The sequence below is a fragment of the Silurus aristotelis genome (assembly GCF_946808225.1).
Source record: "Silurus aristotelis genome assembly, chromosome: 5".
Classification (NCBI taxonomy): Eukaryota; Metazoa; Chordata; class Actinopteri; order Siluriformes; family Siluridae; genus Silurus; species Silurus aristotelis.
Window position 1 is genome coordinate 30722155 of NC_139578.1, and position 16757 is coordinate 30738911.

The 16757-nt window shown below is 41.8% G+C and overlaps 2 protein-coding genes and 1 long non-coding RNA gene across 4 annotated transcripts in view; 2 read left to right on the forward strand and 1 right to left on the reverse strand.

Moving 5' to 3' along the window:
- The window catches only part of LOC310726770 (Fc receptor-like protein 5), a 314771-nt gene that overhangs the window by 194369 nt on the left and 103645 nt on the right, over nucleotides 1-16757 (forward strand). The gene's annotated exons all lie outside the window — the stretch shown is intronic.
- Nucleotides 1-16757, reverse strand: part of LOC310726767 (sialoadhesin-like) — a 185253-nt gene that overhangs the window by 38090 nt on the left and 130406 nt on the right. The gene's annotated exons all lie outside the window — the stretch shown is intronic.
- Nucleotides 4202-4502, forward strand: LOC310726941. Its single transcript, XR_014533891.1, has 2 exons — nucleotides 4202-4324; nucleotides 4408-4502. It is a non-coding gene; the product is annotated as an uncharacterized lncRNA (long non-coding RNA).

Here is a 16757-nt window from a genome sequence, read left to right on the forward strand (position 1 = left end):
AACATATAAATAAACAGGAATAGTCTCCTGTTAATGTGTCTATTTATTTTTTTTTTCTCTAAAAGCATTTGTTCTCTTTCGTTGCTTCTTTCCTCTGAATTGTTCACACTTTTCAATTCCTTTTCATATTTATTAAATGCCCTGATATTCCATTCCTATAACCTCCCCACAACGTCATGATTAGGTTCTGTGTCAGAGGCTGGATTTAAGTAAACTGCCTGGCAGGTGCAGGTAATCCAGTTTAATCACCCTTGAGAATTATGGGTAACCGAGTTCTCTTGAATGGTCGCTCTCACTGTGATGCTACTTTCCTCTACTGGCTGCTAGAGGTGTAGCACAGCCTCTTGCAGTAACAAAAGTAATTACATTAAAATTTTTACTATACAATATGCATAAAATTAATTTTCTCATACAGTGTTTACTCAGAAGAAGTGTTTGATGTTTCTCACTGCAGACACCTACCAGAAACTTTTCCCAGTTGTGTAGACAATGTTAGTGCTCATATAAACCCTTGATTTAGATACAAGCATCATTTACACACCCTTAATCCTGACTATTTCTGCAGGAGTGAAAAGAAATGCACTAATGAACTGATCCAGGGAGGTTTAACACTATAATCTTTTATTTCACTTTATTAGTACACTGAAAAAACGGTATGGTTGGGGTATATTTGTGAACGCCTATTGCATAAATACATTAGTTTAAAAAAATACAATTAAAGAGCTGTAAGAGTGTAAAGAAAATGAATTTTGTTCAGTAATTTTCAGACTGCTCTCACTGTACATAAACAGAATGAACAGTGATTAGACAGTGCAAAGAAGGTCAGGATTAACATTTTACTGCAGTTACCACTAGAGGGAGATAATTACATTTAAGTTTCTCTTTTTAATCACTGGCCACCACATACTGAGTTACTCTAGGCTTCCTGTCATCTCGATCCAGTCTGGCCATTCTCCTCTGACCTCTCTCATCAAGAAATATGTGTGTATTCTGTGTGTGTGTGTTGTGTCTGTGTTTGTAAAAAATATATAGACTATTATTTGTGAAAATCCAAATAGAAAGAGCATATGCATAGTGCTGTTGACATGTGATTCAAATTATTTCAATCTCAGTAAAGTGACAATTGGTTTTCAGTGTCTTACAAAGTAGAATATTTTTTTTATAAAGAGGTACTTTGTGTCAGCTTAAATGTAAACGTGGCATGCTCATACTCTCTCTCTCTCTCTCTCTCTCTCTCTCTCTCTCTCTCTCTCTCTCTCTCTCTCTCTCTCTCTCTCTTTTGTTTACTCTGAGATCACAGGAAGTGGTAAGGCTTTAACACACACTTCTGATCTGTCAGTCAGTTAGTTGTTAGAGGAACAGAATGGAGTTCAGTCCACTCACTGTGATACTCTGTAAATAAATGTTCTCTTTGTGTCTTTATTAGAGTGTGTTGGGTATAAAGTTTTTCATCTGCAGTCTGGATGTCCTGAGTGATGAGGTTATTGTGTGATTTGTACAGTGGTTGTACTGCAGAATTAGTGCTCAGTATGAAAAATGTATCATATCTGTAATTAAACGGGTTTAGTTTGACTTGTAACTTCATGTAACTCTCAGTGAATATAAAAAATTCAACAAGTAAGAAGAGAAAATGATCTAATGTGTGTAAATGAACCTGTATTGTTGGAATCTGTCCCACATAAGAATATTTTCTTCTGTGTCCTGCTGCCATCTGCATCTCTGTGATGATTTCTCATAATAATAAAATTTTTAAAAGAAAAGGACTTGAGGGTGTTTGTACTTTCACTAAAGAACTCATAGTTGTGACTCTTTAAATGTTGATATGCTGATCAAAATGAACTCTAGTGATCATTATAGAGCTCTTTTAATGTCAGTTTGATAATAAACAGTGAGATAGAGTGATGAGATTGCTGGACATTCTCTCACTGGTCACATTTAAGAACAGTGGTATTTAAAAATCTTTCTGTTTATCTTTCAGAATGTTCTGAATGTATAGTCAAACAGCTAATTTTAAGTTGTTGCAAAAAAACAAAAAAACAAGGGAAATAATTAGAAATTTAGTTAATATTATTGGCTCTTCTTTACATTATTCATATTATTAGAATATGTTTTGAGATCTTCTGTTGTTCAGGTAAGTGCTTTTTGTGTAAATCTGTGCAACATGGCGAGACAAACAAACTTCTGCATGTGTGTTCCACCTTGCCCCCGTTTTATTACGGGGAAGACACACATGAGCTGCATGTTGTTTGTCTGGGAGTGGAGCACGCTCAGTCGACTCTGTCGAGAGACGATTGTCTGTGCTATTCGCACTCTCCACTCCTAAAATTTCACTTATCGAGGAGAGTGCTCTCCCTTGCGGCTTAGGTCCCGTTCTCGCCGACTGACCTTGCAGAAGGCATGGAGACAGATGAGTCCTCTCTAGTTTCCCCTGCTGGGCCATGCTCCCGTTTCCCAGGGAGTGTGTTCGCTCTGGCGGTGTCTTCTCCCGGTGCACGCGACGCGGAGCTCTGGGTCTCTTCCTCCAAGGAGGGAGAAATATTGGATGCTAGTGAGCTCACAGATTCCTCAGATCCTGTGCTGTTCGAGGAGCTCCTGGAGGTAGTGACGCGAGCCGTGTCCAAGCTGGAGATGGCTTGGCCGTGTGAGAAGCGGATGCAACGTGCTCCCAGCAAGCTGGATGAGTGTTTCCTGCATCTTGCATCACACCCTCTGTGCCGGGGCCTTCCGTTTTCCCGTTTACTGTTTAAGTGTCCAGGACTTGGGAGACCCCATATGCGACTAGTTCTTTCTCTCCGCAAAGTTCGCAGCATGCGGACATAGTTTTTTTTAAAGACTGTGGCTATGGGGAGATGCCCAGGTTCGAGGTGACGCTAGCTGGCTATCTCTCCCCAGGTGTTGTGTCACTGAAGGCTCCGGTGTTGCCTACTAGGCCATTGAAAACCACTTCAGCCTTAGTGACTAAGGCTTACGCGGCAGTGGGCCAGGCGTGGGCTGCCTCCACACTATGAGTGTGTTGCATACCAGGCCGACCTGCTGCAAGAGTTGGACACCAAAGACATGGCGCGGGCCGCGAGTCAGTCGAGGCCAGCCTTGTTGACCAAAGAGAGAAATCACCTTGTTGGATATATCCGACAGGGGCAGGGCTTTCCTGATGAATGCCCCAATAGCTCCTTCTGGCCTTTTCGTCGACGCGGTTGACGATAGGTTTCAGGAGTTAGCAAAACAGTCGGCTGAGGTTCCTCCCTCATCACTCTCTCTCGGCCGGGCAGCGCTTAGCCCAAAAACAGATTGTTGCCACCCGGACTCTGACGGGAGGGCCCAGGGGCCCTAGGCGACTCTCTAGGCCCAGTTCTAAGGAGGCAGCCAACCCAAGGGTGGTTGTCTCCTCTAACAAACGGACGGTGGTGAAGCGGTTATGACCATCGGTGCGCACCTCTTCGAGAAGGTTGGCCTACACCACCAGGAGGCCAGGCTGTTGGCTCCACAAAGGGATATGTCTTGGGGCGCACCCTCTGGCAGGTGCTTCCCCCATCTCCACACGAGAGATCGCCGCGGGTTGCAGCTCCCTGCAGCCTCTCCGGAGGCTTCAACGGCAAGAGTTGTGGAGGCTATGGCTGTGGCCCCTGAGGGAGCACAGTTTCTAGTGGCTGGTCTCTCTACTGAGGTAGTTGACATGTTTCATGCACGTCCCCCGGAGGCTGCGGCCCGGGATTTGACCCAGAGTGCCTGTGTGGGACTTGGCCATCGTGTTGGCGGCTCTGTCTGAGCCCCCCTACGAGCATTTGGCCGAGGTGACCCTTAGGTACCTGCCGGTTAAGACCACCTTCCTTTTGAACTACAGGCTCTGTCTGTAGCCCCGTCTCTCCTGGAGTTTGCCCCTGGCATTGCCAGTGCTTTCCTCTACTCTAGAGCTGGGTATGTACATAAAATCCTTGCAGCTTTCTGACAACCTGTCATGCTGCAGGCATTCTTCCCTCCTTCCTTCAAAGCTCCAGACCTGGAGAAGCAGAATCGACTGTGTCCAGTCAAGTCAAGTCAAGTTTATTTCTATAGCGCTTTTCACAACAGACATTGTCTCAAAGCAGCTTTACAGAAATCAACAGTCAAGGTGAATGGTGTGCATTTATCCCTGATGAGCAAGCCGTGGCGACAGTGGCAAGGAAAAACTCCTTTAGATGTAATGAGGAAGAAACCAGAGGAACCAGACTCAAAAGAGGAACCCATTCTCATTTGGGTGACATCAAGAGATTGATCATAAATCTTTCAACAATACAGAACACTGGAGAGTGAGAACTAACATGAGTACTGGAGTATAAGATTATAAGTAATGTTCTTTCTACAGTCTTATACGGTCTTTATGGTTATAAAACTAGGAGCTACTGAGCTCAACATTTGTGATCATCACAGATCCAGCACCAGCTTCTCCATGCCAGAGCCTTTAAACACTCCAGGAGGTCCAATGTCAAAACTCCACACATGTAGTGGGATCCAATTGGCACTGGTACATCTCTAGTTGGTTCAGGACCATGGTTCGGGTTCGGCAGTGTGAGCACTGGATACGTACCTCCACAGGACGAGTCCTTGGATGAAGTCGGAGCAGCTGTTTGTCTGCTATTGCCCTCATAGGAAAGGTTTTCCTGCCAATAAGCAGACTCGCAGCAGATGGATAGTGGATGTGATTTCCTCTGGTTATGAGTCCTTTGGCCTTCCCACTCCTTTCGGCGTCAAGGCTCATTCGACGCCGAGTATGGCGGCCTTTACGGCCTGGACTGGACATATGTAACGCTGCGGGTTGGTCCACCCCTTTGACCTTCATCAGGTTTTACGACCTCGACATCAGAGCCACTCCCGGCTCCTCGGACCTGCACGCTGGTGGTGCCCAGACTCACTAGGCAGGGACTGGTCAGTATGGTGTGATCGTATGCTCGTTCCCAAAGCGTTTTGATGCAGCTCGAGTTCCTGAAAGGGAATATCTCTAAATTACGTATGTAACCCTAGTTTCATGAAGGAACGAGACGCTGCGTCTCCAACCCTACACCCTGCATCCCTGAAAGCGCTTACCTTCTCTTTCCTCAGAAGCTAATGTTGCTACCATTGCTTGGCCATTTTGTAGCTTTCTGGTTTACGCGACGTTGCCTGCCAATGATGTCACGACTTGTTGATTGGCCCGATTTTACACGTGATTCAGAGCTTGGACAATGTGGGGCGTTCCAAAAGCGTTTTGACGCAGCGTCTCATTCCTTCAGGGAACTAGGGTTACACGCGTAACCTAGAGACGTTCCCTTTTAGGAACTCCAGCTGCTTTGCAACACTTTGGGAACGCTTCCATTTTCCGCTCTGAGTCACATGTTTAATCTGGCCAATGGATATGTCATGGGGCTCGCAGGTGGATCCGACAGAGGGCCTGAGGATGGGTGCATCCCTTTCTCACCTGCCTTTGCGACGCAGGGTCTCGTTCCATCTGGGAACCCAGGTTACATACATAACGTTAGTCAACAATGTGACAAGCTAAGTTTTCCAGTGAGTTATACTCTTAAAAAATGAATAACTTTTTAGTAAAATTAAGGCTCTACCACTGTAAACATCCAAAGAGAGGAGAGTCACTGAAAAGTCTCAATCAGATGTGTTTTTTTCTGGGAGTGGTGGCTCCAGCGGTTAAGGCGCTGGGTTGCCGATCGGAAGGTCTGGGGTTCAAGCCCCGGTATCGGCAAGCTGCCACTCTTGGGCCCTTGAGCAAGGCCGTTAACCCTCTATGCTCCGGGGGTCCCTTACGAGGGAAATATCAAGGTCCGTAACGTCGGAGTGACGTGGGGCCGCCTTCCCGTGGGCTCACCACCTGCAGGAGGGACCGTAAGGGACGGTGCTATGAGGATTGGGCAGCAGTCGGAGGCAGGGGCCTGCTTAGACTGCTGCCACCGCGACCCGAATTACGGATAAGCGGGAGAAAATGAATGAAAAAAAAAATGAATATTAAATCCTTTTTATCCTCATGAACAGTACTTGAGTTTTTGACCTCTTTCTTTTCTTATTCTCAGGTTCTAGATCCAGTGCTGAAACAATAGGAGTGGCTGTGGGATTGAATTTGTTCTTCCTGTTCATTGTGTTACTGTCTTTAATGATCACGCTGTGGCACTATAAAGAAAAGACTGGTCTGATAATCACTTTTACATAACCTATGAGCATATACAAATGGCACAATATTTAATACCTGTTTATTCCTAATGTATATTTAATCTTTTTTTAGTCTTTCTGTTTGTTACATTGGAACTTCTACATCCTGTTCAGATGTAGTCGCTGTCACGCTGTCAAAAGCAAGTAATTCTGAAAAGTCTAATGATCCACCATTCGACCAATTGGCTTCTTTTTTAGAATGGCTTCACTGAATGTTTGGACCTGCATGAGTCTTGAGTCTGATATGTTTTTGACCATGTTATCTTTTCTTGCCCACAAGATGTCGCCATAGTAGTCATTTGAACCTTTCCTCAATTGCTTTTTTTTTTATCACTTGTGCTTAATCTTCTGTTCTCTTCTGTCTCAATGCTTTGCCTGGTCTCTCAGTTTCTTTGGTAGGACCCTCATTTATGTTTTCTAATTGCTCCAACCCATGGTGTTATTCTGTCTATATATAATTTGGCCATTTTTCCATCTGCAATCTTGTATGGAAGTGTAGTTAGACAATCATAATGTGGAGTGATTCATTACCAGCTTTATGTAAAGTTTGCAAATATATATACAGCATCTGGACAAAACTGTTTTGTCAACTGTTCAATAGAGCAATAATGAAAAACATTATTTGGCTGGATTAAATTTTAAAGCTATACAAATGAAGGACTAAATTAAATTTATATAAACTTTCTCTTGCAGACTCTAATAAATGCCTTGAGGACTTCTAATTCCCATACTTTTGAAGAAAGTTTTAGAAAACAACATGAATGCAATCTCTATACAAGCTGTGTAATTTTTTTTTATTTTTGTATGAAGGTGCTTATATAAACACTATCCACATTTATACTGTATCCTTAATTTATTATGTGTGTAACATGTAGTCACTGGTAGATTTAATGTACAAAGTGCATACAGATCAAAGAGAAATTACTTTTCTTTATATTACATGATCTGTACAGTTTGTATTAATGTTTTCTTCTAATTTTTTATTTCTACATTGATAGCTAAGAGGATTTTTCTGTATGTATGTGTGTGATATATATATATATATATATATATATATATATATATATATATATATATATATATATATATATATTATAAGTAATGTGCAATTTCTACATCTGCAGGAAAATCTTCTTGGCTATCAATGTAGCAGTAACTAAAACATTAGAAGAAAACATTAATAGACCATGATGCATTATTATTGCAAATATTATATACATTTCTTTAGTAATGGCTAAAGTGGGACGAATAAATATTAATAAAGAAAATAAATTAGGAAATAAAGAAATTAAATAAGAAGATAAATGCTTAAAAAATATGCTTTCGTAAATGATCCAATATATTTAATATTTTATCTTTTCAAAAGTTTCAATTTTTTTGAAATCTACAAATCAGGCTGACAGGACTGCATCAACAAAGAAGGGGTGGAGGGACATTAATGAATCAAATATAAACATCTATTACATTAAGTGAATATGTAAGTTAGGTAACCTTAGTTAGGTTTGTAGACACACATTTTACTGTAAGAGCATAGTCAAGGGATGTCAGACGTAGTTAAACAATAAAAAACTTTTGATAAAATTCCAATATGTGGAAAAGGTCAGGATTAAAACTTTACTTGTAGTTACCACTAGAGGGACACAAAGACGTGGAGTTTACAAATTCAACCATCCAAGGATAAATCTATTTGAGCAGTAGTCCCCAACCCTACATTTGTGGTGTGTGAGAGCCAGGAAATGATACACCAGTAGTAGATTGAAAAAGAAACAAAAAAAAATAATTACTTAAGTACAGTAAGTATTTGTACTTCGTTACTTCCCATCTCTGGAAGTGTGTGATGTTCCTCACTGAAGACACCTAGCAAAAATTCTCCCCAATGGTCTAGACTGTGCTTATATACAGCCTTGATAGAGATACAAGTTGGATTTACAAACCCCTAATCCCGATGAGTGTATTCATCTGAAGGACTGGGAAGAATTGCAGTGCTGAGAAATGTATCTAGCAGGGTTTAACACTGAAACCTTGTATTATACTTCAAGTGAGCTTTTGATTGTCTGAATCACTGCCCCTTCTGTAATGTTCATATTCTGTGTTGTGTTTTGGACATTTACAGTGTATATTTGTCCTGTGCATCAGTGTAGCAGTGTGTAGATATGCAGTAAGAGGAATAACACTTCTGTTTGATTTTCCATTTACTCCTGAACTTTACTGCACTGGGATTCTCTTCCTACATTGAATAATACTGTTTGAACCAGTGATCCACTGCTTTTAACAGAACACTTTATTAATCACATGTGGGAAATTCAAAATGTTACATCAGGAGATAAGAAACAATATGACAGTTAAAATACAATCATATAGCACTAGAAGAGAAATTAATACAGTATATATTCGAAGCAATAGAAATAAAGTAGACAACGTAATATTTGTATCTTTTCTTGTGCAAAAGTATATAATTATAGAAAAATACAAAATGGTCAAAATGGTCAAATTACAAAGGCACAAGAGTTTTCTCAGTACAGTACTTGTACTGGATATGATATAAAAAACAATAATGTAATACATTAAACATTTCTTTGACAAATCTCCTCGCACATCTGCAATTAACATTCACACATCTAAAATGTTCAACAAAACTAACATCGGTGTTGAACTGAGATTGGAAATCTACTCTGCATAATTCACCTCATGCTAATGAAATTCAAAATTCAAATTTTCAAACAATCTCACAAAGAAATAGAAGAAAACACAGCATTACAAATACAGTAGCTGTAGAACTAATACAAAGAAGACCTTAAAGACACTGTTAGTTTCTTACCATACAGTATTTTAGATGACAGTCAATACATTTTTATTGCATTGATGCTAAACATAACTTCCTTTTATCTCCAGTACCACTGAGGTTTTCACCAACAAACCTACAATGAACATGATTACATTGCACATTCACATTCTAAAAACAGGCTATTTAATCTATATACAGCCTCTGGGCATGAAGGAAATCTCCAGTTTTTTTGTGCCTATCTCCTAGCACACAACACACCTACTAGTTTTAAGGTTCTTCTAATGATGCTAGATTCCACCTTGGACTTGATCCTGTTTCATCGTATTCCCTTCTGTTAGAATAAAACCCTAATATGGTGTGATTTGTTTTAACAGCGGTCCAGCACCTGAGTATTCCTGCTTATTTTTCTGTACAACTAATATAAGCCTTGTCACAGTTACATGGAATATTGTGAGGTTTAAATGTGTAGATCACCATGTTGGGATTAAACTCACGCCAACAGCAGATACATTTATTTCCCACGTCAGTATTTTGCAGAAGCACAACTCAACACTCAACATGTTCTCTTAAACAATATATTTTTTAAGTATATTTTCACAAATTGTTACTCAGTTTTACATTCGCAGGATTTAGGCTTTATTACAAACTGCAGTTACACATATTCTAACGTTTACCTCATGAAGACGTTTCAGGCTTTTACTAAACAAATCCAGTCAGAGCAATGAGGGTGTTTATAAGATGCAGAGCGAATAACAGCATGACAAAATAAAATGATAAATCAGTTTATTAAGATCCCCACAAAGTCCTAAAGAACAAGCAATAATTAAAGTAAATGCATCCTTTTTTTATAGATGAATTTTGCTCACTCCTCTATGACTGCAATCTCAATTCCATAATCGCCAGTGTGAGCTGTTAAAGACATTTACAATGTTACTGGTTTTATTTATTCCAGGTGATTATGGCACCAAAACAACCAAACTGCATTTGATCTCGTCCTAAACACAGCTTAAATGGGGTTTGTTTTAATGTTTATGAATGACAGTGAAGTGACGAGTAACAGTGATTCAGGAAAAGATGTGTTAGAAAATAAATTTCATTTATTCAGGCATCTTCAGAATGTAACTGTAAAATGTATCTCAGAGATTCTTAATCAGTTATTAGGACCAATTTATGTCCATTTGTACTAATAAAATATTAACTATTAATTTCTATACCAAATGACCCAATGTCTGTTACCATGATAGGTCAACACCTATACTTATGAAATAGACTTCTGCACTATTTTTACTATTTTTACTTAGTGTACATTATTATTGAAGTTAAAATTGAACTACAATTAAAGTATTTGTCATGTGTATATTTAATATGATAATTACATTTATATAAAAAAAAAGTGAATTTTTAAAAAAGTGCTTTACCACTCATGCGGATTTGAGGAAAATGATTTTTTTACTTTTATTTAAGGTGAAAATGTATTTTTTTGCACTCATCACAGCGGTTCATTGTGTAACATGTAGAGATACTGAAAGAGTTCTTACCTTGAGCTCTGTAAAATTTGACCAGCAAAATGATGGTGATCAGCAGATATGGAGATGGCGTCACTACTCTACTGATCAGCATGAGCACTGGGAATTGGGCTTCTACTTCTGATGAACCTGATACTGTATTCAATAATAATAATAATAACAAAAACAATTTATTCATGCTGAAGAGAACATGTTTAAGCTCAAGCTGCAATACAAATAAATCCATGTTCACTTCGGTGCACAGAAGAAGCATACTTGTACAGTATGTATGTATACAATATACAGACTTACATAAGCTAATCACAATAGGTGACTTAGGAATATACAAATACGGACTTTAACTCATTAGTTCACATTTACATTTAAATGAAATTCTCACATCTGACTGAGATCCATCTTTTTGGTGACTCTCCTCTCTCTGGGTGTTTACAGTGGTAGAAACCTTCATCTGACTTTGAGATATTTTGAAAGATTATTTCTCCTGTATTTTGGTACTGGAGGACTGATCCGTCTTTATAGAAATCAGCTTGGGGGATTGAGAAGTTTGTGTTGCGAAATAAACATCATAGAGTCAAAGGATGTCCCTCCATCACAGGATAGACAGGATTCTCCAGGATCACATCACCATCTAGAACACAGAAAATGATGTGTACAATATAAAATTGTGTTTTTGCAATTTAATCTGTATCTAACTTAACACTTGTAGCCTGAATTGCAGAAACATTGGAACTAGTATTCTGCTTGTTCTTATGTAGGTAGGTATATAGATGGTCAGTGGCAGACTAGATTAATACAAACGTCTCTAGGTTACGTATGTAACCATAGTTCCCTGAAGGAACGAAACACTGTGTCGAAACGCTTTGGGAATGCCCTGTGTTGTCCACGCTCTGAATCACGTGTAAAATCAGTGCAATATGCAAGTCGTGACGTCATCGGTTTGCGACGTCACATAAACCAGGAAGCTACAAAATGGATGAGCGATGACCCCGACATTAGTTTTTGAGAAAAGAGAAGGTAAGCGCTTGCAGGGATGCAGGGAGTATGGCACGAAGATGCAGCGTCTCTTTCCATCAGGAAATTAGGGTTACATACACAACCTAGAGACGTTCCCTTTCAGGAACTCGAGCTGCGTCGAAACACTTTGGGAACGAGTATCCAATCACACCATTCTGACCAGTCCCTGATTAGTGTGTCTGGGCACCACCAGCATGCAGGACAGAAATGCTGGGAGTGGCTCCAATGTCGAGGTCGTAAAACCTGACAAAGGTCAAAGGGGTGGACCAGCCCACATCGTTACGTATGTCCTGCAGGGGCACCCCCGCAGTCCAGGCCGTAGAGGCCACCATACTCCGGGGCCAACTCTGTGGCAAACTGTTCCTGCAAGAACTCCAGAACTGACCCAACCGGGTGGTTGACTGGGTCTAACTGGTAGTGCTCACACCACGTGGAAAACAGCTGCCATCTAGCAACATACAAACTCTTAATGGAGGCAGCTATGGAATATGGGATGGTCTTAACTACCTTAGTAGAGAGACCAGCTGCTAGAAACTGTGACCCCTCAAGGGGCCACAGCCATAGCCTCCATAACTCTGGGCGGAGGTAAAACCCGGTCTGCGAGAGTAGATCCCTCCGGAGAGGAATTTCCCAAGCAGTTACCTCGAGGAGGGACAGCAGGTTTGCAAACCATGGTCTGCCCGGCCAGCGAGGTGCCACCAGGAGAAGATGTACTCCTTCCTGGTGGATTCTCTTCAGAACTCCAGGGAACAGCGCAATGGGAGGGAAGGCGTACAGACATAGCCTTGGCCATGTCTGCACCATGGCGCCCAGCCCCACTGAGAGAGCAACAGAGGGGACAGTGCGAGGTCTCCTGAATCGCAAACATCTACCTGGGCTCTTTAATATCTGTCATTCCCCGTCTGCTCTCCAATTCAACCAGCCCAGGATGTGAACTGCTCTCAGTGAGAGGAGTTTCCCCCGGGACCACAGGAGAAACTGCCACACCAGCCTGTACAGGGGGCAAGATCAGAGACCCCCCTGGCGGGTGATGTACAAGACCACCGAAGTGTTGTCCATAAAGACAAGCACATGGTGATCTCTCAGGTCTCGGAGGAAGTGTGTGAGTGCCATAAGCACAGCCATCATCTCCATCTCCAGGCAGTTTATGTTTCATGAACGATGTAGCTCATTCCACCGACCTTGGGTGTGTCGTGACCGATCCCCACCCCACGAGGGATGCGTCCATCATTAGTGTTACGCGACAACAAGGCGCTCCCAGGATGGGGCCTTGAGACAGGAATGTGTCTTCTCTCCATATATCTAAAGTTCCTCGGGAGAACCCTCTGTCTCTGAGCCACCACTGGAGGGGTCTCATATGGAGGAGGCCAAGTGGAATCATGCCTCTGTAACTGCTTCACAGTGAGTGGTTGGCCTTCTCTTACTCTTACCCGACTGCTGTTAGAACGCACACTACGCCCAAGTAGGTGGTTCTCTGCAATGGAGAAAAATACACTTTTCCCTGCATTCAGTCTTAATCCCAGCTCCTTCATGCAGGCGAAAACGGCATCTTGATCTCGGACTGCCTAAAGCTCTGATTGAGCTAATATCAACCAGTCGCCGATATAGTTCAGAATGCTGTTTCCCTGAATGCGGATGCCCTGAAGCCGTAGTGGGGCTAGAGCTGCATTCATGGACTTTGTGGAGGTGTGGGGGGAGAGTGCTCGGCTGAAGGGGAGAACTGATATTGTTAAGCTTCGACCCCGAAAGCAAACCTCAGGAACCTTCTGTGAGAAGGAAGGATGGATATGTGGAAATAGGCGTCCCATAGATCTATCGTGACAAACCAGTCCTCGAACTTGCTCTGTGACATGACATCTTTGAGGATAAGCATCCTGAACCTAAGCCTCATTGGTGAACGAATTAAATCGAGTTGTCTCTTTGTATCGTATTCAGAACCCACCTACATATGTCTGGCAGCTCTTCCCAAGCTGCCAGGAAATCTCTCAAGGGAACCAGCCTCTCGAGGCTGGCCTCTGACCCTCTCAGAGCAGCTGGAGCAGTGCCCTACAGCTGTTGGAACCTCCTGAGAGGTGGCGGGTCTCCTCCATCCACAGCAATCTCTCAGGCGGGAATAGAGACACCCGCTGGAGGGAGGATGTGCCCTAAAGCATGTCCTGTGGCATGGCTAACAATGTGGCCTCCTGTGCCAAAATGCTTGATGGGGAAACTGCCACTCGAGACCAGTTTTGGACCCTCCCAGATCTCAGGTGCCCTGCAGCTGTTAGAGCCTCCAGAGAGTCTCAGGACCTAGACACCTCGGTGTGTAAGTCGAAAAAAAAAAAATGGTACGCCCTGGGGTGGAGGCTGTGACGCGGGACGCAGGAAACGCTCATTCAGCTTGCTGGGAACGCCTTGCTTCTGCTTCTCATTGGACCAAGCTATCTCTAGCTTAGTGACAGCCCGTGTCTCTACCTCCAGGAGCTTCTCGAACAGCACAGGCTGTGAGGAGTCCATGGGCTCGCTAGCATCTGAAAATTCTCAGTCCCCGGAGGAAGAAATACGGAGCCAAAGCGCCAAAACAAGTGCCTTCCCCGGGGCACAGGAGCATGGCCAAGCAAGAGAGGCTTATCCATCTCCAGGACTTATCCATCTCCATGCCTTCTGCTTGGTCGGCCTGCGAGGCCTCGACGTTTGGCGCCGCTTCACCTCGGCAAGAGCGGGACCTAAACCACGAGGGAGAATGCTCTCCTTGGACACCAAAGTGCTTACCTGAACAACAGAAGCTAATGTCGCTACCATCGCTCAGCCATTTTGTAGCTTCCTGGTTTTAGGCGATGTCGCCCGCCGCTGACGTCACGTCATGCCTATTGGGTGGATTTTACACGTGATTCAGAGCGTGGACAACGCTGGGCGTTCCCAAAGCATTTCAACGCAGCTCCAGTTCCTGAAAGGAAACATCTGATGTGCTACTTGTACTAATGAACAGATGACAGAAAATGAAAGTGATCTGAAAGTATTTCACAATTAATGATGAAAATAAAGCAGACTGCAAACTGGGTTGTGTGAAAATATCAAGAAGAGAAGCTACAACATCTTTTAAAATGCATGAATATTAAACAAAACATTATGTTTAATAGAGTGTGTGAATTGCAGCACTCCTGAGTGTGCAGAGCAGTATCAGTGAACATGGCCACAAAAAATAAACTCAGGGTGCTATTAATTGTGAACAAATCTATTTAAGAGAACGGAGAAGTGAAGGGAGTGTTGAGAAAATGACACATGAGTGCGCTTCCTTTCCTACTTTCTTGTCATCATCTACACACAGCACCTTGCATGTATTTTTAACGGTGAAACTCATTGATATAAAACAGTTTAGCACCTTGCATTCTACATTACAGACACAATTTAAATATTATAGCATTAAACATAAATTTACAATAAATGAGTTGCACACAGCAGTAATTACCATAAACAGAGCAAAGTAAAATGTTCTCCGACATCCCTGATTGATTATTTCTCAGTAAGTGACTTATTTTATTATCATATTCAGTGTGAGAATAAGTGAACTAGTCAGTCAGTCTGGAAAACATGGCTTACACATGTCTATATTCAGAATTACAGAATAATATTTACAAGTAATGTACTGACAAGAAAAAGTTCATGTCTTTGTAAACAGTTTACTGAATAGTAAACTCTTGGCATTCTGAATATTTTGTTGTGAAATATTTCTCTTTTACTTTAACATTAAACACACTACATGAAGACTCACCATGAACTGTGATGTTGACAGGATTACTGTTTTCTCAAGATTCAGACTCACACCAGTAAACTCCAGTGTAGGATGTGGAGAGGAAGCTGATGTTACATGTAGATCCTGTAACTGATCCCCACTGTGAACAATCTAACACTCCTTCACTGTCTGTGTATCGTCTCACTGTCCATCCAGTAGAGTTACTCTGGTCCTCACAGCTCAGTGAGAGAGAGTCACAAGTAAAGTGTTGAGTTCTGCTGGGACTGATGATCAGAGACACTGGAGGAGATTCACCTTAAACACAGAAGAAACACAAATAAATACATTTCCAAATTGTAATGCAATGAGGATACAAGTTTGTGTTCAGAATGATGTCTATTAATTTCAAAATCAGAGGCACAGTCCACAACATGAGACAAAACACACAGGTTTAACATGCAATAATCATCATCATAAAAGCTGCAATATTCGATATGTTTGAAGTTTGAAAATAGCAAAGACATTGGGAAAAACAGTGGATATGAAAACAAACAGTGTGTAAGGTGAAAATGGGAATAGGTGCACATGATCAGGAATCACATCAGTTCAAACCCATGGCATTTCCTTATCATTTGTAACCAAGGGAGAAATTGATTCTTTAGTATTGGGGTCCTATCATACCTATAAACTGTCATACATACAGTGAGGAAAATAAGTATTTGAACACGCTGCTATTTTGCAAGTTCTCCCACTTAGAAATCATGGAGGGGTCTGAAATTGTCATCGTAGGTGCATGTCCACTGTGAGAGACATAATCTAAAAAAATAAATCCAGAAATCACTAAGTATAATTTTTAAACTATTTATTTGTATGATAAAGCTGCAAATAAGTATTTGAACACCTGTCTATCAGCCAGAATTCTGACCCTCAAAGACCTGTTAGTCTGCCTTTAAAATGTCCACCTCCACTACATTTATTATCCTAAATTAGATGCACCTGTTTGAGGTCGTTAGCTGCATAAAGACACCTGTCCACCCCATACAATCAGTAAGAATCCAACTACTAACATGGCCAAGACCAAAGAGCTGTCCAAAGACACTAGAGACAAAATTGTACACCTCCACAAGGCTGGAAAGGGCTACGGGGAAATTGCCAAGCAGCTTGGTGAAAAAAGGTCCTCTGTTGGAGCAATCATTAGAAAATGGAAGAAACTAAACATGACTGTCAATCTCACCTCGTGGGGTCTTAATGATCCTAAGGAAGGTGAGAAATCAGGCCAGAACTACACGGGAGGAGCTGGTCAATGACCTGAAAAGAGCTGGGACCACCGTTTCCAAGGTTACTGTTGGTAATACACTAAGACGTCATGGTTTGAAATCATGCATGGTACGGAAGGTTCCCCTGCTTACACCAGCACATTTTCAGGCACGTCTTAAGTTTGCCAATGACCATTTGGATGATCCAGAGAAGTCATGGGAGAAAGTCATGTGGTCAGATGAGACCAAAATAGAACTTTTGTAATAATAATAATTCCACTAAACGTGTCTGA